At 42.2% G+C, this 25,277-nt stretch overlaps 1 protein-coding gene and 1 long non-coding RNA gene across 3 annotated transcripts in view; one reads left to right on the top strand and one right to left on the bottom strand.

The window, feature by feature from the left end:
• ZNF532 (zinc finger protein 532) overlaps positions 1-25,277 on the top strand; it is a 262,905-nt gene that overhangs the window by 17,043 nt on the left and 220,585 nt on the right. Inside the window, exon 1 of one of the 2 annotated variants that reach the window (XM_077135341.1) lies at positions 16,793-17,016. The exons of the other annotated variant lie outside the window; for it this stretch is intronic. The gene's annotated coding sequence lies outside the window, so the exon portion shown is untranslated. Of the gene's footprint in view, positions 1-16,792; positions 17,017-25,277 lie in introns of those variants that run through there. 2 annotated transcript variants of the gene reach the window in all.
• LOC143662018 (uncharacterized) lies at positions 12,859-17,813 on the bottom strand. Its single transcript, XR_013165093.1, has 3 exons — positions 15,507-17,813; positions 14,060-14,247; positions 12,859-13,958 (listed from the first exon to the last, which is right to left on the bottom strand). It is a non-coding gene; the product is annotated as an uncharacterized LOC143662018 (long non-coding RNA).

The raw sequence follows: 25,277 nt of genomic DNA, 5'->3' as shown, positions 1-25,277 counted from the left end.
TTTAATCCTCATTCAGTATTGCTGGGTGGGAGCTTTATTATTGTTTCCATGGAAATGTTTCCCACCCAGTTGTGGGTGGTAACTATTGATTAGATGGTTTCCATGGAGATGTGTCTCCACCCATTCAAGGTGGGATTGCTTACTGGGACCCTTTAAGAGGGAACCATTTTGTATAAAGCTTTAGAGCCCATGTAGCCAGAGACCTTTGGAGATGAAGAAGGAAAACACCCCCTGGGGAGCTTCCTGAAACGAGAAGCAGGAGAGAAAGCTAGCTAAGAGAGAAACCACAAACTTCATCAGCCTTTCTTGAGTGAAGGTAGCTTCTTGTTGGTGCCTTGATTTGGACATTTTCATAGCCTTGCCTTGGTTTGGACATTTTCATTTAGAACTGTAAACTTGCAACTTAATAAATTCCCCTTTTTCAAATCCATTCTGTTTCTGGTATATTACAGTCCAACAGCATGCAAACTAGAACATATGATGTTGTAGTTGTTATTGTGAATGTAATTTTAGCTTATTTCCATTCCATTACCTGTCCTTGTAGTTGCTATTTTAGCTTATTTCCATTTCTTTATATGATATTGCAATTGTTTTCTTATGTTAACTGAGTGATGTATACTTGTTATTGTAGTTATTACTTTAACCTAGTTCCATTTCTTTATCTGTAATGGTAGTTGTCACTTTATATAGCTCAGCAACACCTTCACCTCCCCTTGTTTGAATCCCATAAAAATCCTAACCTCCTTAGACATGGGGAGACAGATTTGAACAGGGGCTCCTTTCTCCATGCTGGTTGACCTTGCATTTCAGCTCTTTCTTTTCTCAAAATCCTGATGCCATGGCATTGACTTCTGTGCACACTGGCAGCAAGCCCTGCACATGGGCAGTGAGCCCTTGCTTGGTAACAATTGGGCAGGAAGGGAAAATAGAACATGAAATATGGAATGGCTTTATACTTTTCTGTATCTGGTTTTAAAAAATCATATCGTTTATTATATTTCAAATTAGTGGGTAGGTGGGAAAGGAAAAAGTTTGCTAACAGTGTGATATCATTTGCTCCCAACAGCTGTGCATGCTATGGTTTTAATTAACCTCTCCTTTCTGCAGCTTCAAACCTGACCTTCCCTTGTATTTGCCTCAACCTGTATCCACTGCATTGTCATTTGCAATGGTGGTGTAGAGAGAACCAGCAGCTACTCTAATTAGTGACAGCCCACAGCTATTTATTTATCATCATGTAGCTGTACTAATCACAGAGCAAAAACACAGCCTTTAGTGCCCTGGGGTTGAATGATAAGAACTGAGGCATTTGTGCACACAATGCTCTTATTTTTCTCTTTGTTATATGCTCATAATTTTTCATAATCAAGGCCTGGTTTCATTTGTGTTTTCAAGTGGGTGATATTTGAATATACTGTGAGATGTGTTTCAACAGATGTCGCATACCAAAAAAAAATAAAATAAAAGTAAAGAGTACTGAGAATGGAGACAGCCCAGTCTGCTATCTTGTGCGGGTTGTGTTTGCTTGCATCTGCTCCTTTCAGCATTTGTTTTGTTTCATTTTTCAGTATATCAGAGCCCACAGAGCCATCAGAAGCTGTGTTAGGTGGCTTTTCAGAACTCTTAAAGTCCTTTTTCCCAATTAATAGGGCATGCATCTATTAACTCTATCCCATGCTTCCTTAGCCATTCTTTTTTTTCTTCAATGATTTTTTTATTGAGATATGATAATCTAAAGTATACAAACAGTGGTTCACAATATTTTCATAAAGCTGTGCATTCATCATTGCAGTCAGTTTTTGAACATTTTCATTACTCCAAAAACAATAAAAATAAAAGTAAAAACTGACATACAAAATATCCCATAACTCCTACAACCACCCCCTGTTATTTATTTATGTTTTTGTCTTTTTTTTTTCTTACTCGTCTGTCCATACATTGGATAAAGGGATTGTCATCACACAGTTTTCATACTCACACGTTCATACTTTAAAAGCTCTATGTCATCTTCAGGAATCAAGGCTATAGGATTACAGTTCAACAATTTCAGGTATTTCCCTTTAGCTACTCCAATACACCAAAAACCAAAAAGGGATATCTATATATTGCATTAGAATAACCTGTAGAGAAACCTCCTGACTCAATATGAAATCTCCCAGCCACCAAAACTTTATTTTGTTTAATTTATCTTCCCCCTTTTGGTCAAAAAGGCTTTCTCACTCCCACAATGCCAGGGCCAGGCTCATTCCCAGGAGTCATGTCCACATTGCCAGGGAGATTTACACACCTGAAAATCATGACCCATGTAGGAGGGAGGACATTGAGTTCACCTGGCAAATTGGCTCAGAAAGAAAGATCACATCTGAGCAACAAAAGAGGTTCATCTTAGCATCTCCTCTGCAGGAATAAGGTTTCATAAGGGCAATCCCGAAGACCTAGGACCTGTCCTATCAAATTGGCAGTCCCCTCCTCAGCCATTATTAAGAGGAAGTGTTCGCCCTCTCTCTTGCATCACTCCCTGTCTTGGTTTCCTAGGGCTGCCAAAACTAGTGACCACAAACTTGGTAGCTTAAGACCACGAAAATTTATCTTGTGTTATGGAGGCTCAATGTCGGTAATGAAGGTGTCAGCATGCTCCCTCTGAAGGCTCAACAGGAGGATCATACAGGCCTCTTCCAGCTCCTGGTGGCCCTGGCCATTCCTGGGCTTGTAGCAGCCTCACTCCAGCCTCTGACTACCTCTTCGTGTGGCCACCTTCCCTGTAGTTGTCTCCTTCTCAGGGTATGAATTTCATATTGGATTTAGGGCCCATGCTATTCCAGTATGACCTCATCTTCACTTGATTATATCTGAAAAGACCCTATTTTCAAATGAGGTCATATTCACAGGAACCAAGGGTTAGGACTTGAACTTATCTTTTTGGGAGACAAAATTCAACCCACACAAAAAAAGAAAAAATTCAACCCACAGCACTCCCTTCCTTTGATCAGGACTCTTTTCCCAGAAGTGCCACAACAAGGTATCTCATCCCATGAATTATCAGTTAAAATTAATGATCCCTGGCTTTATCAGCAAGGGACCAGGCTTTGCAGAGAAAATAGGAATATGTGTTCAGTGTCTGGGTAATGTCATTGTCTTGGAATTTTCTCCTCCCATTCTGCTGGATCAACTTCAATCAATGTCCATTTCAGTTTCTTTAGATCGGGGTTTCTTAACTTCAGCATAATTGATATTTGGGGTGGGATAATTCTTTGTGGTGGGGTGCTGTCCTGTGAATGGTAGGATGTTTATCAGCATCCAGATCGGTAGCACCCACCTCCACCTCCAGGTATAGCAACCAATAATGTCACTAGACTTTGCCAAATGTCTGGAGCAGGGGAATGATGACAAAACCAACCCCCGCTGATCTAGCAAGTAGAGGCTAGAGATGAAAGAAGCATCCTATAATACAAAGAATTATCAGTGGTGCCAGGGCAAAGAAATCTTGCCATAACTCTTTAACCCAGCATAGTCAAGTTTTTTGGGGGGAATTTGCTGTCTAACAAATTCCTAACTTACATACCCATCATTTTCTCCCTGATGCAATCAAAGAAGTTGAAAGAACCTTAAAAAGTAAAAGCTTTTAAGGGGAAAGGTGTGTTTATCCTAAACTTGTGACTCTCTAGAACCGAAGGTCTCAGCAGTTATTTAGAACCGCAGGCCAAGACCACAGCTTTCCCAGAAGGGAAAGAGAAGGAAAAATAGGCAGAAAGAATACTGGAGGAAATAATCACTAAATATCTCCCATCTCTTATGGAAGACTTAAAATTACAGATCTAAGAGCGCAGCATACCCCAAACAGAATAGATCTGCATAGACTTACTCCAAAACACTAATCAGATTCTCAAATGTCAAAGACAAAGAATTCTGAAAATAGCAAGAGAAAAGCAATCCATCATGTACAAGGGAAGCTTGATAAGACTGTGTGTGGATTTCTCAGCAGAAACCATGGAGGCTAGAAGGCAGTGCTGTGATATATTTAAGATACTGAGAGAGAAAACTGCGAACCAAGAATTCTTTATCTGGCCAAACTCTCCTTCAAAAATGAGGAAGAGTTTTAAATATTTTCAGACAAACAGATACTGAAAGAGTTTGAGAACAAGAGCTCTGCTCTACAAGAGATACTAAAGGGAACACTACAGGCAGATAGAAAAAGACAGGAGAGAGAGGTTTGGAGAAGACTGTAGAAATGAATACTGTCAGTAAGGGTACAGGATAAAGGCATAATGCATATAACAATGCGAATAAACCTTGAGGACATTATGTTGAGTGAAATTAGCCAGAAACAAAAGGGCAAATATATATGGTCTCACTAATATAAACTAACATTAATGAGTGAAATTTGAAAGTTAAAATTGACACAAGTTATCAGAAGATAGAGAGTAGATATTGGGCATTTGATGCTGAAGGAATACAGGATATTCAATAGGATTGATTGTAAAGACCCAGAAATGGATAGCATAATACTATCTGATGATAGCACAATATTGTAAGTATACAGAACAAAGATGAGCGTGAGTAGGGTTGAAAGAGGAAGGCTAGGGGCATGTGTGACACCAGAAAGAAAGACAGAAGATAAAGACTGGGATTGATTAACTTAGGAAAACTTACAATGGATAATGATGGTGATTAAATGTACAAATATAAGGATGCTTTTACATGAGGGTGAACAAATGAATGTCAACATTGCAAGGGGTTGAAAATGAGATGGTATATATGCTCTTTCCTAACTGATAAACTTTTTTCCATTTAACAATGGAGCACATTTATTGAACACCCACTCTGTGCCAGACATTAGATGACGATAACTTCAAGAAGCTGAATAGGACAAATACTTCATTTTGGGTTTAAATATACCTACATCGTTTCTATCTTCTTAAATGCCTGTGGCCGACTCTGTTGGTGACCTACCCATATCCCACAGGTCTTCCCACTTCAGCTCGGCTTGGACCGACTTCCAAAGGCCAGTATCTGCATCATGTGGCCTAAGGGCTTTCTCCAAATGTGTCTCTCTCTATGTACTCAGTAGGCTGGAAGGGCCAGGCAAACGACATCACCCCACCCCACCCCTACCCAGGAGCAGCCTCAATAAGTGGCTTGATGGGTAATGTGATGTGTCCATTGGGCTAGCCATGGTGCCCAGTTGTTTGGTCCAACACTGGTCGAGCAGTTGCGGAGGACTACAATCAGTTGACTCTAGTTAAAGGAGATTGCCCTCCACAGTGTGGGTGGGCTTCACCCAATCTGTTTAAGAGCAAGAACTGAGAGCTCCAGAGGGTAGAAAAATTCTGCTTCAAGACAACACCTTCTCTGCTTCTCTGAGTTTTCAGCCTGCTGGCCCCTCTAAGAAATTCAGACTAAAGGCTGCATCACTCTTAGAACTTTGGGCCTCCCGTGTATATATATATATATGTGTGTGTGTGTGTGTGCGCGCGCACGTGTGCATGTGTATCCTGTTGGTTCTATTTCTCTGGAGAATGCTGATGATATATATATATAAGGTGGGCTAACTCTGAGGCATGTTTTTTACAGTATTTCCCAGAGTTTCCCCCATTGGATTAAGTTCCAGTTGCCCACTTGGCAGCTGGCTCAATGACATACTCTTTATTAAATTTTCTTCTTTTCCTCTCTAGCTCCCCCTGCTCTTTCACTCCCACTTCTAGAAATCACCTCCCACCTGCATCAAAGCCCTTCTGTCAGGCTCTGCTTTTGAAGAAACACAAATCAAGGCAATGTCCCCCCACCCCCATCCTAACATTCTTACTTTTCCTATACTCCTCCTAGTACAGGAAAGTTTGTTCAGGACTGGCCTTCAGGGTTTTCAAAGAGAAGGTGCCAACCAGAAGGACGCAGGACTGAGCTCAACACATTTGCATACAGGTTTGGTGCCCCCACACTAATTCTAAATGTTTCTGGAACTCTTAAGTGCAGTCAGTGTTACACTACAGTGTTGTAGTAAAGACTGCTAGTTGCCTTCAACATCCATTCTCCCTTTCTTCCTTCAGTTATAGAACCTTCTATTTTTAGCTGAACATGTGGGTGCTTGAAATAAAGACTTCATTTTCCCAGACTCCCTTGCAGTTAAATATGGCTATGTAACCATCCTGGCAAATGGAATGCGAGCAAGTGTGACGAGTGGAATTTTCTTAAGAGGAATGAAAGTAATTCCCCATTGTCCCTCCCTTTTTCCTTCTGACTAGAAATTAGACCTAGTGGGGGGCATCTTGGATTATGTGGGTGAGGTAAAACCCTACTGAGGAAAAGCAACAAGATAAGAAGGATTTCCTGAGGACTTCATTAAGCGGAATCCCTGTATTAGCTCAGACTTTTATGTGAGAGAGAGATAAAGTACAGAGTTATTTGAGCCACTGCCATTTTGGTCTCTATGCCAGTGGTCAAACCAGTACATGTTCTGGGCTCTGACTGGGTGGAGCAGAGGATGGGTATGCCTGCCACACCCCCAGGGTAATAACGATTGCACTTACCATGTGCCAGCCCTAATCATACAGGGTTTCATTTAATTCTCATAATCACCCTATAGAACAGGTGTCATTATTCTGCTATATACAGATGAAGGAACTTGGGTTCAGAAAGGTTCAAAGCATAGAGCCAGAAGGCAGAAGAGATGGATTCAAATGCCGTTCCTCTGAGGAAGAGCCCATGTTCTTAGTCATGAGGCCGTACAGTCTACCCACATTAAATCTAAGATGGCTAGGGTGGGGTTCTGATGGGGAAGAGAAATTGTTATAGTCCCAGGCTTTAAAATAATGGACAATCAGCTTAGCATCTTGTCTACTACTCTCCTGCTCCACCTTATCACCAGTAAAGTAACCCACCAGCAGCCCCCAGTCATTATGAGTTTTGGCCATGGAATCAGGCAAAGTCCAAAAGTGGGAATTTGAAGGCTACTGCACAATGCTTGAAAGCATTCTTGATCTTATGGCTAATTTTCACTTAGTTGGTATTATAATGGAGGATAAGTAAATGATCCTAATCTAGGAGCCAGCATTTTCAGCGGCTTCTATAATTTTCAAGAAGTTGCGCTGTGGTAATAAATTGTAGCTTACATGTCAGCACACATCACCTTAGTGAGTCCTCTTAGCTTCTTACAAAGCTATAGAAATGGAGACTTGAGTAGCATTGGGTGGGGATCACCGGACAGAGCCAGAGAATACGGTGAGGGTGGGGGAAGTGAGCTTGGTCTAGTCTGTCTCAGAAACCCTTACCTTCAGTCAGGTGACTACTTTGCCACTGTTATCTGTGACTGGGGCTTAAGAGAAGGTTCTTTGGGGCACAGAAATATTTTCATGTCTTAATCATCAACTTGAACTTATATTTAAATCATCAATTATCCCAAAGTAGAAACATAAATCAATAAGAACAAAACCCTCTTCTCTGGGGATCAGCAACTCAATTCAGATTCACAGAGGCCCCAGCTCACCTGAGCCCCAGCTCAGCGCTCATCAGCCTGGTTGCCCATACCAAGCTTTGCAGGGAGGGATGAGTTCCCAAGGGGAGCCTACCTGGCTGGGATGGGGCTGCCTGGGACTTTGAGTGACAATTACAACTTTAAGATCAGGTACAGACAACATCACTAGTAACGAGATATGTTGACGTCACGTACCCCTTGATAGGATCTGCTGAGATGGGCACATCATCGCTTCATTGTGGTATTCTTGCAAAGACGCATGACTTCAATCTAAGCATGAGGAAATATCAAACAAACTCAGACTGAAGGACAGTCTACCCAAAATAACAGCATCTAAGGTACTAAGGTCATTAGAGACAAGCTAAGACTGAAGAACTGTCATAAATTGGAGGAGTCTAAGGAGACATAATAAATAAATGCAAAGTGGGATCCTGGATTGGATCCAGGAACATGAGAATGACATTCATGGGGAAACTGGTGAAAACCATATACAGTCTGCCATTTAGTTAATAGTATTGTATCTCTTAGTTTTGATAACTGTACTATGGTTATATAGGATGCTAACAATAAGGGAAGCTAGATGAAGGGTATATGGGAACTCTCTGCATTGTTTTTCAGTAAGACTAAAATTCTTTTAAAATAAACAAATACATTTTTGTTTTTTTAAAGGTTAAAAGAAGAGGGAGAAAGAAAACAAAGGTGAGGCTAGAATTAGACACTTGGGGAAGGAATACGGCCTTAGATTCTGCTTTTCACAGTCAAAGGCATAGATATTCTTAATTTTTTTAATCATCTTTTTTAGACTTTCTTCTGGAGATTTAGAAATGTCTCCAACAAATAATGCCTAGAACTTTGACCCAGGAAGAAGGGGTGGTAAAAAGCCAAGTCCCCAGCTTCCGGGGCAGTTTGGGGGGGTAGTAGCAACAATTATGAAGACTGCAGACCCAGAGATCTGCACCCAGTCCCTAAACCCACTCCCCACCCAAGTGTCACTAGACACCAAGGGGCATCCTTCCCCATGAGAGCTCTCCAGCAAGCCTCTCTGATGTCCCTTTCAGCACCTTTAGCATCACTTCCTTCTTTAAGAGGCTCTCAGTATTTATTTTAACCTGATTTCACCTGTATTAAAATGTCAGGGAAGAGAAGGGATTCTGTAAGCCCAACTCTTCTCCTGCTCACAGACTAATTCAGAATTATTTTTCAGACAGCAAAGCTGTATTACTCCTCCGCCTTGTGACAAATAAGAAGTCTACTTTTACCTAGAACTTACTGTGCAATACCAGGTTGTTTACGATGTAATTTTATTGCTGCAGATTTTTGGGGCCACTTGGAAGGACTGCTTGTACCTTGTCTGAACTCTACTTGGATTAATGGTCCGCCAATGTTCCCTTTTCTGGCCAGCCACTTCCTGGGAATTTTGTGAGGATTCATGAGTTAGCCTTTGGAAAGAACTTTCTGGACTCCTAAATACATAGAAATGTCACAGCTGGAAACTTTGATGTCTTGTAATCAGCCCTTATAAAACTCCCGGAGGACTTAAAAATGTGTGTTGCTCCCTAGTCATAGTTATTTGTTTCATAAGTAACTAGCTGCTATTATTGAATGCTTTCAACATGCCAGGTGATGACTTAAGTTCATTATAGACACAATCTCTTTCTGTTGAGCATGGCTACTGCCTGCCGTGGCTTAGGGAGATAAGCAAAGCAGCAGGCATGTGTTTGCATCTACAAGGAGGACTCTGGGTCCCCAGCAGTCGTCAGAACCTCCTGCACAGTGCCTGGCACACAGTAGGAGCTCAATGCAAATGATTGGCATTTATTTCCATTATAGCAGTGGTGACACAAACCATCACTAGAGATACCAGGCTTGAGTCAGAGAAACAGACATTGCTACTATTGCTAACGTAGGGGTCTCTGCTCTTTGATAAGTTACAGCTGAAAAATGCCCGGGGTGTGTGTGTGGGGGGTGGATTAATAAATTTAAAATGTTTGGAAATGGATAGAGGTGATGGTAGTACATTATTATGGGTGTAACTAACAGTGCTGAATTATGTGTGTGATTGAGGTTGAGGGGAAGTTTAGGGTCATGTTTGACCCTAGAAGGAAAGCTAAGGATAAAACATGGGACTGTATAACATTGTAAATTGCTGTGGACAGTGAAGGTGGTTAATAATACAAATAGAAGGATGTTCTTCCATGAACCAGAACAAATGGGTACGTCACTATTACAAGATGTTAATAATAGGGTGGTATATGGGAAAAATACATCTAAGGCAAACTATGGACCTAAAGTTAAGAATAATATCTTAATGTTCTTCCATCAGTTGTAACAAAGGTAACATACCAATTCTAAGTGTCAATAACAGAAGGGTAGAGGGGGCATGGGATTTTTCTTTTTGGAACAATGAAAACGTTCTAAAATGGACTGTCATGATGCATGGACAACTCAGTGATTATACCAAGAATCACTGATTGTACATGTTGGATGGGTTAGTTGGTGTGTGGATAGAACTGCTTTAAATAAATAAAGCATAGCGTTGGCTTGGCTGGACTCAGTTCCTAAAATCAAGACTTTTCTTTGCCATGCCCAGCTGCCTCAAGCCTGCTGCTCCTCTCCACACGAAGACAAGGTTGTGGGCATGAAGACACTGAGGACTCAGGTCTGGAAGCTGTTTTCTGAGCATTGTCCCTCTCACCCCGAGTACCACTGGGAACATGAAAAACGTTACTCAGAAACACGTTTATGGCTTGGATTGTTCTCTCAGAAGAGGAGAGAGAAAAAGAACTTTTAACTGTGGAGAACCAGACTAAATAAGTACGAAATAATAAGTCATTGTTCAAGTTAAATTTTAGAGGGCACTATGAATTCATAGCCACCAGGTGGCAGTGTTATTCTCTTAAAAACTGAGGTGTGTGATTCTCTGCGTGCGTGTGTGTGTGTGTGTGTGTGTGTGTATGTGTGTGTGTGTGTGTGTATGAGGGTGTGTGTGAGGGGTGAGATAGCATGTCCCTCTCATCCACCCCCACCACTCTGCAAGGCAGCCAAACTTATTCTCCACCATTCACCCACACAGCCTCCTCCCCTCTTCTCCACTCCTGGCCAGAAATGAGCAGTGAGGAGCAAGAAAATCCAGGAGGGATCATGAAGCAAATGTGGGCTCACAAACGGTCCCCCAAGATGCCTTGGGAGAACTGTGAGGCCCTCAGTGCGTTCCTCCTTCCTCACCCATTCTTTCCCTTGCTTGTCTGTTTGAGGACCCCATCCCTTCCCAGTCCTCCCCAACGACAAACAGGCCACGTTTTGTTGCTTTCCAGGAAGATGTCTCCATCACAATGGTGCCTTGGCCTTCTTGTAGGCAAAGACACTTGAAAAGAGGTCTCTACACGGAGTAAAGAACTCCGAAGAACGATTCCTTGATGTTGGCATTTCCGACACAGTGCATATTAGACTCTCAGTATCTACAGGATTTTGGAGGTAGGGGACTTCCCACACCCCTGAAATTACACAAGCATGGGGAAACCACTTCTGTCTCTGTGCAAAGCAGTTCTTCTCAAACACCTGAGAACGCCAGCTTTTGCTGAGAAAACAGGCAGTACAGACAGGATGGCAAGTCAGGACACAGGAGCAGGGAAACCATCACTGTTCATGATCTTGTTCTCTCTCCACCTGCTTAATAGACATTAAAAGCCACTTTTCAAATTGGTAGACATAACAGACTTGTTTCCACAGGACAAACCTCCAGAGACTCAACTGATGCTCTGCAAAGAGCTTGCATTTGGATGAGCGCCTTGAGTTCAAATCCAGACTCCACCATAGCACGAGCTGGGGGACCCTGGGCAAGTCAGTGAACCTGCCCGAGCTTCCATCTCTGTCTGTAAAGCAATGTCACCAGCTCGCTGTGAGCCGTGGGGCTAAGATAGGTAGATTCATAAGGGGAAAGGGGCAAAGACCATCTTGTGGCTCACTGTGCACCAGGCCCCCCGCGAAGTGCTCAGCATTTGTCATCCTCACAGCAACCCTGGACAGGAGCAGAAAATGCCGCATAAGGAACTTCAGTATTGCACGGGCTCTCAATTGTCCAAAGAAAATTGACCCAGCAATGGGCAAGAAAGAGGCTGACTCAGGGGCCCAGTTCCTTCCTATGGGAAATAAATCGGAATATTTTGGTTTGTGGGGGGAGGTGTTTAGGAGGGTTAGATTTGGATCTGCATGCTTTGTTCCACTGGATGGTGGGTGCTGTTCCTTGATACTGGGGAGGTACTCAACCATAACAGGCACCGTGCTAATGGGGTGACTTGTCTCCTCAGGGTGATGTCCAATATTACGACATTTTCCAGGTTGAAACAATGGTTCCTAAGGAAATGGCATTGTGGGAATTACCGAAAACAGCAAAGTATTCCTCCAGAAGAAGTGTATTTTATGTTTAAGGGTGTGAACTAAATCACATTGTAAAATATGCTAACATCTTATTCCTGGGTATGGTGAGGAAATGAGACACTTCTACAGCAGTGAGTTTTCAGACTTGCAAGGAGGAAAGGAGAGAAGACCACAGCATGGTCGGAAATAAAACAGAGAGCTGCTGGAAGGTGAAGCTTTGAGATCACAGCAGTAGAGGGGGCTTTGGAGGCAGGAGCCTTAGGTTCTAAAAGGAATATGTAGTCCCTTTGATGAGGGCAGGTCATCAGCGAGGACTAGGGACTTAAGGCCAGGACCCTAAACCCACACAGGGCTGTCAGGGACTGAACCAGAATCCGCAGTCCGTCCTCAAAGGGAAAGACTGCCCGCCTTCTAGCACCTCCTCTCCCAGGATGCTGACTAATTGTCAGCACACAAACAATGAGCTGTATTATGCCTCAGGCCCCTCTCTGGCCTTCCTCTCACAGAGAGGGAGTGAGGGCCTGAGAGGTTCCCCCTCCCCCTCTGGAACCAAGGACTCTAGGGTGTCTTCAGCCACTACAACCCCCCAGAAGGGAAGGACCTGGGAAGGCCCGGCCTCCTCCCTTCCTTCCCCCTATTGGTTTTCCCAGCTGGGGCCCTGTTCACAATGGAGCCAGGCGAGCCAGGCCCTGTTGCTGAGGGAACCAGCAGGCAGCCCAGCCCCCTGCTCCACAGAAAAAGCCAAGGCAATGGAGCAAAGGATTAATTTACCCTAATCTCCCAGCTTCAGAAGAGACTGGGAGCCAGGCCAACATCAAGTGGCACCTCCCCATTGGCACAGAGGACAGGGGCAGCCTGGGGCCTGCCTCCCCCCTGCCACTCCACCTCCACTTCCGTCTCCTCAAAAAGGGCACCATGCTTTGCTTCCCTAACACGGACAGGGACCCTTCCATGCTAGCCAAAGCAGGACGCCGCCTGGTTTTACCATTCCAACTCCAAGGAAGAATGCTTCCTTTCTCTCCCACACTGGGAATCCAAGGAGAAACTGGCTCCCTTATGAGAGATGTGATTTTGTTTGGTTACCTGACTCACTGTCTGTAAACACTGACGGATATGAATCAGACCACCTTCTACCTGCGGCGGAGATGATACAATTAGGCACACAGAGGTGTACCTCCGTCACCACCTGGCTCCTTCACTCTCCCAGCCCAGAGACTACCACAGCCCCCTGGAATGAAGTCTTCATCTTGACATTCAGGCGTCACATTTACTCTCAGTGCCAAATGCCTTGGCAGCTTATTCCTTTTCTTATTTATTAAGCCCTTGACTTGCTCCCTGTACATGTGTATTATGAATGTGCATGTGAACGAGCATGTGTGTATATATGTGTGAGAGGGAGAACTCAGAATGATAAACTGCTTTGAGGGTAGGGGCCAGGTGCTACACAGCTTCATCCTCTATTGGCTCTTCAATTTCTGCATGTCAAAAATTAAATGCATCTTTCTCAAATCTGTTCCAATTCCAAAAATAATTTTTTGAATGTCTAAGATATAGTACTCTAACTGGCTTTGTCTCCTGCATTGCCAATTTCCTTAATGGTATCACCATTCTCCTTTATGGACACCCCAATTCAAATCTTTGGAGTCACTGGCCATGGAATCTAGACATTGGGTAGGTTGGTTTTTTTAAGCCTTGACACATGTCTCTTTGCCTTCCTATTGGGCCACCTGTGCCACAATCCCCCATTATGCCCCTCCTGAATAACTCTGATTACCTCTTGGCTGGAGCATCTGTTTACAGCTTCTTGTCCCTTCAAACTATCCTGCTTTCATCCACTTGATCCTGTCACTTCTGCTCAAAAGCCTTCAGTAGCTCTGCTCACTAACTAAAGGAAGTCCTAGCTTCTTATCCGGGTATGTGGGGACCCCCTTAATTTGATCCCAACCTGTCTTCCTATTTTCTATCCCACAACTTGCCAATTAATATCCCTAACTCCAGCCAAATTAGTATAGGCACCAACTCCAGGATGGGTCCTGTATTCTCATAACTTTTCTACTTACTAATTGTGTGATCTTGGATAATTTACTCAACCTCTTCAATCTCAGCCCCTCATCTACAAAATAGAAATAATAAGACTAATTATACCTTCTTAAAGGATTGTTGTGAGAACAAATCAGATACATGAATGCAACAAAAAATAATCTATTTACTCACAATTTTGCAACTGAGACAGTAGGTTAGCAGGGATAGTTTATATCAGCTCCAAGTAATATCGACTGAGGTAGATCCACTGGGGTTGACAGATCTAATTCCAAGATGCCTCACTCACATTGCCAAGCTTGTATTGAGCTCTGGTGGGGCGCTCCATGTGGCTCATGGACTTATATTATGTCAGCTGGGTTCTAAGAGAAATGAAGCCGAAATTTTCAGTCCTCTTAAAGGCAAGGCCTGGAACTTAGGAGACAGCAAACCTTCCACCATATTCTATTTGTCACAGCAGTCGTATGGCAGCCCCAACTCAAGAAGGTACAGAGAGAGATTCCATCTCTCTGAGAGGGCACATGCACATATAAGGAAAGAATTGACCTCAGCCAATTTTTTGGTCTTTTTGCTTAAACTTGTTATTTTTAAATACTTTCAATCTTAAAGGACAATTGCAAAAATAATATAAACCCATGTAGAGAACTCCAATATATCCCACCCAAATACCTAGATCCACCCATTATAATATTTTCGCCACCTTTGCCATAACATTCTAGCTAGCCATCCATCATTCTATCAGTTCACCTATCTATCCATTTATCTGTGTATCTGTCTCTTGATCTAACAATCCTTTGTCTACATTTCAGTGTAGGTTGTATACATCATGCTCCTTGATCCTTTAATACTGCCAGGAACATCTCCTAAGGACAAGGATATTCATGTGCTTATCCTCCTTAAGTGCAGTTACCAAGTCTAAGAAAGTTAACTCTGATATAAAGCAAACAGTCTATATTCCATTTCCTCATATTTCCCAATAATGTCCTTCTGTCCTTCCTTGTTAGATCCTATCCAGAATCATGTATTGCCTTTAATTGTCATTGCCCTTCCCTGTTTCTTTCCTTCCTGTTTTCTTTCTCTCTCTTTCTTTTCCTTTCTAATTGTAGAAACTTACATGCAACATAAACTTTCCCCTCTTAACCACTCCCAAGCATACCATTCAGTGGGATTAATCATTGTCACTGTGTTGCAGTGCCATCACCACCTTGCATTACTAAAATTCCCATCTCCCCAAACAGGAACCCAATTGCATTAACTCCCTGTTCTCCCCGTCCCTTGCCCCTGGCAATCTGTGCTCTAATTTCTGTCTCCATGCTCTTTCATATTCTTCAGTGTATTCTCTGTGGTTACCACGTGGCTTAAATTTAACATCCTAAATCTGAAACAATCGGGTTTGCTTTGATATCAACTTAACTCCAGTAGTCTACACAAACTATGCTCCTATACCCCACCATCCTTCCACTTTTATGTAGTTCTTATCACAAATCACATGTTTATACATTATGAGTCCCACACCACTGATTTCTCATTATATTCTATTCATTTGCCTTTTAGCTCCCTGGAGGAAATAAAAAGAGGAGTTACAAAGCAAAAATACAATAGCACCAGAAGTTATATTTACCCCAGTACTCGAGGTCTTTATTTCTTCATAGAACTTCAGTGTATTTTCTGTTGTCCTTTGCTTTCAATCTGCAGAACTCTCTTTGGCATCTCTGGTATGGCTGGTCTAGTCATGATGAACTCTCTTAGCTTTGGTTAATCTGAGAATGTCTTAATCTTTCCCTCATTTTTGAAAAATAATTTTGTTGAACATAGGATTCTTAGCTGGTAGTTTTTTGCTTTTAGCATTTTAAATGTCACCCCACTGCCTTCTTGCTTCCATGGTTTCTGAGGAGAAATTGGCAGTTAATCTTTTTGCAGCTTTCTTGTGTATGACATATTAGCTCTCTCTTGCGGCTTTCAGAATTCTCTCTTTAACTCTGGCATTTGACAGTTTGATTCTAACATAGCATGGCATGGATCTTTTTGAGTTTATCCTGTTATGTGTTCATTGAACATCTTGGATGGTTATATTCATGTCTTTTGTTAAATTGGGAAAGTTTTCAGCCGTTATTTCTTTGAATATTCTCTCTTCCCCTATCTCCCTTTCTCCTTCTAGGTCTCCCACAATATATATATTGGTACATTTTATGAGTCCCAAGGTTCCTCAGGCTCTGTTCACTTTTCTTTCGTTCTTTCTACTTTCTGCTCCTCAGTCTGGATGATTTCAATTGTTTTATTTTCAGATTCACTGATTCTTTCTTCTGCCAGCTCCAATCTGGTGTTGAACCCTTCTAGGGAATTCTTAATTTTGTTATTATAGTCTTCAGCTCTGATTCCTTTTCATAATTTCCATCTCTCTATTGAAATTATCTCTGTCTGGTATGTCCCAGGTCTGGTCCTTCTCATTGATGGTTTCTAATGCTTTAATTTTCTCCTTTGTCTGGACCATCACTTCCTGTTTCTTTGTATATTTTGCATCCTTTTGTTGAAACCTGGACATTTTGATAACTGGAATTTAGACTCTGAGGCGTCTGTTCCTAAAGCTTCTATCCAGCCAGTGTCATTACAGAGCTTTCCTTGAATGCCAAAAGCTAAAAATAATAATAATAATAAGGAAAAAAGAAAATACCTTTGCCCTGTCCTTGCAGAGTGACCTATGAAAGTACTCTCCTTCAGGTCTTTTCCATACAAAGAGTTTAGAGAATAGCTCCAGGTCAAAGCATAGGTACCTCCCTGAATCCTTTCTGCGCATGCCTAGCCCTAGGACTTCCCCCATTTTCACCTCTTGCCCAGAAAATAGCTTATCATGGTCCTGGGTACTGCACAGTAGGCCTTACAGCCAGCCAGCCAGCCCCTGCCCCAGGCAGCGCGACTGTACTTGCGCTCCCACATCATTTTCTGTTGGAGAGCTCTGTGAGCTGCCTTCCACATGCAGGGCAAGTTCTAGGACCGCGATTCCCTCGGGCCACCACGAGACAAACTGGGCCAGGCGCACATGCTCCCAGCTTGTGCATGAGGGCCGTTCTGTTCCTTCCGGAATCGGAACCAGAGATCTGCAGTGGGAGCGCAGGCGGCTCTGCGTGAAGCCGGTAAGGGGAATGGGAAGGACCAGCCAGGGCACCACGGGATCCACTGCTTTTAAGTAGCCTTTTTCTCGATTCAGTGCTTGCCCTGTTACAGCCTTCCTTCCACTGTTTGCTGGAGCTGTGAGAAACAGCCTTCCTTCCACTGTTTGCTGGAGCTGTGAGAAAGATGTCTCTGCCAGTTCTTGGTTGTTCAAAGCGTCTGTTGGGAGGGACAGAGTCCTGTAGTGGCTCACTTGCCATCTCACGTATTTTAAATACTCCATAAATATACAGCAGCTGATTTATTTTCTTCCGGACAGCCCTAGCATGGGAAGGGAACATAAGAATTGCTTTTATAGAATTTTTGTACGATGGGGCTTATTGGGCTCCGGGGAAAACCCAGAGAAATAGTCCCTTTGTTCTCCAGCCCCGCCCAGAGCCTTCCAAAAGGGGAAGCTCAGTGAGGAGACTGCAGACTGGGGAGGGCGTGTTGAGGAAATTCCATTCAAGACCCTCATTTCCGAAATTGCTCTGTGATCAGCCTGGCTTTGTGCTGGCCGGGCCCAAAGGCTGGGAGAGAGCAGCCCTGAGGTCATAAAAGCCCCAGGAAGATACAAACGCGGACCCCCTTTACTGCCTGAACAGGAGGTCGAAAGACTGGCTTTGTTGTTTGTTTATCTCTCAGCCAATTACCCAATTACTTACAAAAAAAAAAAGTTTACTAGAGATGGTTATTTTAAGTTCATTTCTTCTCGAAAACAGGCCCCTACAACGCATTTTCTTTGGTACCCAGGGCTCACACTTAGTTTCTGCGGCGGGAAGGGCAGCCCTGGCGGGGTACTGTGGCAGAGGGCAGAGGGCAGAGGGCAGGGCCCTGATTGTTCCCAGTTGTGCTCCCAAGCCGCGGTAGATTTGAACTTTGCGTTGTGTGGGGAGCCGCCGCCCTGCCCGGGACGGGTGCTCCCGTGGAGGGCGCCCCCTGCCAATCACAGGCTGCGGTGCTCGGGTTTCCCCTGGCGTCAGGTTTCCGTCCTTCCTGAACCCATTCCCAGCCTGCTCGCGAGGGTGGGAGGTGGGGGTTGGGACTTGGGAGGGACCCTATATGCAATCCCGAAGTGCCAGCCTTGCAGGGCACGGCGCTTTGTAACAGAAATACCCTCAGGGTTGGCGTCTCAGGCTGCCCCATGCCCTGACGGCTTTCAGAAGCCTTGCCCAGCATCAGCAAGAACGTGGGGTTTGACCAGTCAGGGTTCCGTGAAGTGTAGCTGGATGCAGGACGCTGGGATTCAGAAACGCATCCAAGTTCTGGCCTTACACAGAGGTTTGCTATATAGTGTGGGATGAAGAACAGGGGAGAAGACCCAACCCTGGCTCCCCCAGGTCTCTTCACTGATACCTGAAATTCTACCATAAGTGTTATGCAAATTGATGTTTATTGACATGGAAGGGCATGCAAAAAGTGACCTTCAGAATAATATAGATGTAGTCCCACCTATGTATAGGAGACCTACACCGGAAAATGTGGGAGACTATTCATCTAAATGTTAATAGTAACATATCTGGCAGGGAAGACCGCAAGTGATTTTTTCCCCTTTCTCTTTTTAAAATGTACTTACACTAGACATATGTTCCTTATGTAATTTTTTTTTTTCAAAATGACTACAATTTGTGAATCACTTTTTCAGTCCAGTGTTTTGCAAACACTGGTGGTTTAGATTTCAGCACTGGATTCAGAAAACTAACTGAAAATGAAGATCCCTAAGTGCAACTCACATATTTGAATCAGAGTGTGAGGGGTAGCCCGGGAAACAGCATTTTAAACACCCTCCTCAGTCATTAAATCCTGGTTTGAGAGCCAAAGCATTCAACATTTTAGGGCAGAATTTTTTTCCACCTCCTCCCTACAAGCCAGCAAAGGGACGCTGACTGAGCTGAGAAATCTTATTCAAAAGGAGACCAAGTCACACACCTAGGGAGTCAAACCCTAAGTGGGGAGGCCTGTTTTAGTTCAGAGACTTCTAATACCACCTCTAGGAATATTCGCTTTCTCAGAAGGTTCTCGTTCCCTTGTCCTTCCTCTCAGTCCCTGAGTGGTCGCGGACCTGCTTTCCTTGCTCGCTCTCCCCTTTCCTCCCTCGTTTCTCTGTGTTCCCAGGAACGAGAAGGAGCCTTCCAACCTTAACAGACTAGTCTAGGCTGCAGCTTCCGCTTGCGCCAACAGTCTATAGGCAAAACTTCCCAGAATCATGGCCCTCTCCCTTCCATGATCTCTAAACTCCTTTTGCTTTGCTTGACTTTTTTGGCTACAAGAACTGTTTATCTGCCTATTTACATAGCCCAGGGCTTAAAGCTATAAACCAAATTAAGTATGCCACTGGCAGCAGACAGTAGAAAAATCAAGGATAGGTCTGACCCTGTTTCTTGCTACTCATGTGATCCCAGATAACTTGTTTAACCTCTCTATGCCTCAGTTTCCTCAGCCGTAACATGGAGATAGTTAGACCTAAGAATCTTGTTAGTGTCGTTTCTGGCATTAACATGACGAGCCCCGACTCTAAATGCAATTGCCTTACACACGCTTTTCACGGTGACGAGCCAGGGGGAGGCAGGGTTAAATCAATGATCACGCTCGTTGATTTGGCTCTTAATTCCTAGTGTGTAGAGGCCTCAGGATGATTTACAGTCTTGAACAGAAAGGCTGAGTAACAATCTTGTATGTAAATGAGAATTCTTTGCCAATGGAATAGTCTCTGTGGTGGGCTGTGTTGAATGGCTTCTTCCTCCTCATAAATGATGATGCCACCAATGAGGACTGCTGTTAGAAAGTTGATGTCATTTGTTTCTGTGTATTTATCTTTACATACAGAACTTTGTAAAACTGAAAATGTAACAACAGCAAACCAAAGTTTACACGTTGTAGGTTGAAGCCCTAAGTACCCCAGAAAGGCATGTTCTTAAATTTAATCCAAGCCTTTGGGTATGGATCATCCTAAGTAGGACCTTTTGACCAGATTAATTCAGTTAAAGTGTGGTCCAACTCACTCAGGTTTTAATCCTCTTACTGGAAACCTTAATAAATGGAATGAATACAAGAAAGCCATGGAAGCAAGAAACTAGAAACAGCGAAACACAGAAGAGAAGGGAGAGACCAGCAGACACGGCTATGTGCCTTGCCATGTGGCGGAGACCCTAAGGATCACTGGCAGCCAGTCTTGGGGAAGAAAACATGACCTCGATGATGCCTTGAGCTGGACATTCTCACGGCCTAAAACTGTAAACTAATAAATTCCCATTGTTAAAGTCAACCTATTTCATGCTGTCTGCTTGTAGCAATCTAGCAAACTAGAACACAAGTTTAAAAATAAGATTATGTCCATCCCGCTATTCCATATTATCGACAACCCCTTCCAACATGAAAAAGTTAGAATGGGCATAACCCAAATACCCCTAAAGAGTGAGAGAAAGATCAAAGGTAAGGGTGGAGTTATACAGAGAAGGTAGGGTTTAACACATGAACGTAAGTATATATATTCACATACTATGTGAATATATAATACATATCAATTTTAAAAATTATGTATATTTATGGTATTAAAAGATAAAATATGTTGATATTGTACAATACTATACATATATATTATGCATTTCTGAGTTTCTAAACTTTTTCTGTGTTTTCTGCCGGCCTTCACATGCTGTCTGCATCTTCCACAAAACTCCCCCAAAGTTCCGGTTTAATTTCTTATCCAACCCACAGTACATCAAAACTCAATGGGGAAAGTTGCAATGTGGGAGGGATAACTGTATTTCAAGGAGGGTAATGGACTACTGAATAGGGGTAGGGGAACTGTTGCAATAGGGAGAATACTCTGACTAGATTTGCTAGCATCTCAAGGGTTACACAAAAAGGGTTTTTATTTTATCAAGAGGAATAATAAGGCTAGAAAAAGACAGGTGTGGGGAAGTAGGGAAGTGGCATGAAAGGGTGGTGTGATCAGAATGTAGATCAGAGAATGTTTTACTCTGGAGTAGCCTATTCTCCAGGAGGAACCCTTAAAGAGAGCTGTATGCTGGCTCAGACACAGGGTGGGCTTTATAAAGTTTAGGAACCTGGGGGGAAAAGAGAAGCTTAACCACAGTTTGGTTAACTGGCACTTTGTTCTGATTGATCAATGGGGATAAGCAGTTCAGCTAACCATTTATGAGGCAAAGAATGGGAATTCGAAGTCGGGGCTTGTAAATGAGGGGGCATCCATGAGGCTTTTCAAATCTTATGGGAAGGTTGGTTCTTTGCAGTCATCCATTTTTCAGCACAAAAAGAGTGGGGAGATTTCTTAACCTTTGCAGTGGTCCAGGATCACAGGGCTTGGTAAAGTTCAACTTTGTCACAGTAAATGTGACATAAGGGATACGAGACATATGGAGGAGACCTGGACTCAGATGCCAGCTTGGAACCAAGTCTGGCTAGGTCCTGCTCACGTCAGCCAACCCCAGTCAGCCTGTGATGTTGTGCAGGGTGGATAGTTGATCTCTGAGGAGTGAGCCTCTTGAACAGAGGGGAACCTTCATGATCTTGGATTTGGTGGTTATTTCTTAGGTATGATACCAAGAGCATGACAAAAGAAAAAACAGATAAAAATGGAATTTAAAAAAAATTAAAAACTTTTGTATAACAAAGGACACCAAGAAACTGAAAAGACAAACTGCAGAATTGGAGAAAATAATTGCTAACCATATATCTGATAAGGGTTATGTTCTAGTTTGCTAGCTGCTGGAATGCAATATACCAGAAACAGAATGGTTTTTAAAAAGGGGAATTTAATAAGTTACTAGTTTACAGTTCTAAGGCCTAGAAAATGTCCCAATTAAAACAAGTGTATAGAAATGTCCAATCTAAGGCATCCAGGGAAAGATACCTTGATTCAAGAAGGCTGATGAAGTTCAGTGTTTCTCTCTCAAATGGAAGGGCACATGGCGAACACAGGCAGAGTTCCTCTCTCATCTGGAAGGGCACATGGCAAACACGGCATCATCTGCTAGCCTCTTCTGGCTTCCTGTTCATGAAGCTCCCCAGGAGACATTTTCCTTCTTCATCTCCAAAGGTCGCTGGCTAGTAGACTCTGCTTCTGGTGGCTATGTTGTTCTGCTCTGCCCTCTCTGAATCTCCCATTCTCCAAAATGTTTCCTCTTTTATAGGACTTCAGAAACTAATCAAGACCCACCCGAATGGGTGGAGACATGTCGTCACCTAATCCAGTGTAACAACCACTCTTGATTAAATCATATCTCGAGGGAGATGATCTAATTACAGATTCAAACATACAGTATTGAATAGGGATTATTCTCCCTTTACAAAATGGGATTAGGATTAAAACATGGCTTTTCTAGGGTCCATACATCCTTTCAAACCAACACAGGTTAATATCCAGAATATATAAAGAACTACAACTCAACAACAAAAAGACAACCTGATTTTAAAATGCACAAACGACTTAACTAGACATTTCTCCAGAGATGAACAGATGGCCACTAAACCTGTTAAAGTATGCTCAACACCACTGTTCATCAGGGAAATGCAAGTCAAAACCACAATAAGATATCATTTCACACCCACTAGGATGGCTATTATTAAAAATATTGAAAATAACAAGTGTTGATGAGGATGTGGAAAACTCGGAATCCTTATACATTGTTGGTGGCATTGTAAAATGAGGCAGCCAGTGTGGAAATCAGTTTGGCAGTTCTTAAGAAAGTTGAATGTAGAATTACCTTCTGACCTGGCTGTCTTAGTTTGCAAGCTGCACAAATGTGATATGCCAGAACTGGTACAGCTTTTATTAAAAGGAATTTAGTAAGTTACAAGTTTACAGTTCTAAGGAAGTGAAGGTGTCCAAATTAAGGTACCAGTAAGAGGTTACCTTCACTTAAGAAAAGCTGATGGGTCAGGAACACCTCTGTCAGCTGGGTAGTCATCTGCTGGCATCTGCTGTCCCTGGCTCCTGGGCTCCGTTGCTTTCAGCCTCTGTTCCTTTAAGCGTTCCTCACTTTAATTTTCTGGAACTAGCTTTCATCTCTTGGCTTCCCTTTGCTCTCTCCAGGTTCTGGCTTGCTTTACATCTCATGGTGATGTCCGCTGGGCTCCAAGCATCTCCATACATCTGTGTCTCTGTTCTCTGAAGCAGCTGTTCTCCAAGCTTCTACATCTGCTCTCTCTGTTGGCTCTGAGGCTCCTGTCGTTTTTCTAGGCTGTCTTTTCTCCAAAATGTTTCCTCTTTTAAAGGATTTCAGTGAGCTAATCAAGACCCACCTGGAATGGGTGGAGTCACATCTCCATCTAATCAAAAGCCACACCCACAATTGGGCACGTCACATCTCCATGGAGATAATCAGATCAGAAAACTCCAACCTCAAGAAATGTTTGTTCCTACATGATTCGATCGGAATTAAAACATGGCTTTTCTAAGGTACCTAATACTTTCAAACCAGCACACCAACAATCTCGATTTATGCTTCCAAAAATTGAAAACAGGGACTTCAACAGAGACATGTACCCAAAAAATTGTTTGCAATTGCCAAAAGGTGGAAACAGCCCAAGTGTCCGTCAATAGATGAATAGATAAACAAAATATGTTATAGATACACAAATGGAATATTATTCAGCCATAAAAAAGGAATCAAGTTTTGATACACGTGACTCATGGATAAACCTTGATGACATCATGTTGAGTGAAATAAGCCTGACACAAAAAGATAAATATTGGATGCTCTTGCTTATATGCGATACCTAGAATAAGCAAATTTCATAGTGACAAATAGTAGAGTACAGGTTATGGGAGGGAGAATTATCAATTAATGGGTATAGAATTTCTGTTTGAGTTGATGAAAGTTTGAGTACTGGATGCTGGTTATGGAAGCACAATATTTTGAATGTAATTAACATCGCTGAATTGTACACATGAAAGTGGTTAAAATGGGAAATTTTGAGTTGTATAAATGTTACTACAAAAATGCTTACAAAAAAAGAGAGTAAACCTCCTAAATAGGGGAAGAATTCACTGCAGTCATTGCTGTTTTGCTGATGAAAGTCTTAGACTAGTTTTACTCAAAATGTGATCAGAAACCACTTGCAAAGTGGGATCAGAATCACCTGGGGTACATCTTAAATCTCAGTTTCCTGGGCCCTCACCTTAGAGGAGTCTCTGGGTGGGAGAGAGGGGAAGATTTAATAAGGTGCACTATTTCTTAACTCCCTGGAAAATTTGGGAACTATTATCTCAGACTTTTTTTCTTTTTTTTGTCTCAGATTTTCTATAAGGGTTCTTTGATTCAGATTGGTAATAGCTCCATTTGTGGGGCACCTCCATGGACCGATGTTTTGTGTAGCTACATGATATTATTATTTTACATGATCTTTTTTTTTTACTGTGAAAAATAACATATATACAGAAAAAGCAACAAATGTCAAAGCACATCACAATAATTAGTTCAAGAACAAATTTCAGTGTCTGGTATGGGTTACAATTCCGCAGTTTTAGTTTTTTTCCTTTTTGCTGCTTTGAGACACTAGAGACTAAAAGAAATATCAATATAATGATTCAGGAGTCATACTCACTTATTAAATCTTATCTTCTCTTTTATAGCTCTACCTTCTCCTTTGATCTTTTATTAGATTATTTTTTATTGATATGTATTATATAGTCGCATACCATATAATCATCTAAAGTGTACAATCAGTGGTTCACAATATCATCATATAGCTATGCATTTATCGTCAAAATTGACTTTTTTGTGAAAAATTAGGTACAAAAAAGCAGTAAATCTCAAAGCACATCTCAACAATTAGTTGTAGAACAGATTTCAGAATTTGGTATGGGTTACAATTCTAGAATTTTAGGTTTTTACTTCTAGCTGCTCTAAGATACTGGAGACTAAAAGAAATATCAATGTAATGATTAAGCAGTCATGCTCATTTGTTAACCCCTACCTTCCCCACAATTTCTTTTTTTTTTTATTAATTAAAAAAAATTAACTAACACAACACCCCCCACAATTTCTTTTTTAAAGTTAAAATAAGTAAAAAGTCATAGTTTATATAAAAAAAAAAACACAAGAGCCAGAAGATGACACACAGAGGCTAGAAATGTAGAGATATATTAAAAAGTTTAGTAACTCATAAATGCGTAAAATGTGTGTAGTGTTATGTATAATATTACCTGAACAGTACGTATTTTACTGTTTAATAACATAAATGAACAGCTACACTTTTTTCTTTTTCTTAAAATTTAATT

This window comes from Tamandua tetradactyla, chromosome 18 (assembly GCF_023851605.1).
Source record: "Tamandua tetradactyla isolate mTamTet1 chromosome 18, mTamTet1.pri, whole genome shotgun sequence".
In the NCBI taxonomy this organism is placed as follows: Eukaryota; Metazoa; Chordata; class Mammalia; order Pilosa; family Myrmecophagidae; genus Tamandua; species Tamandua tetradactyla.
The sequence above is the reverse complement of the archived record's forward strand: the minus strand, read 5'-3'. Positions and strand labels throughout refer to the sequence as shown.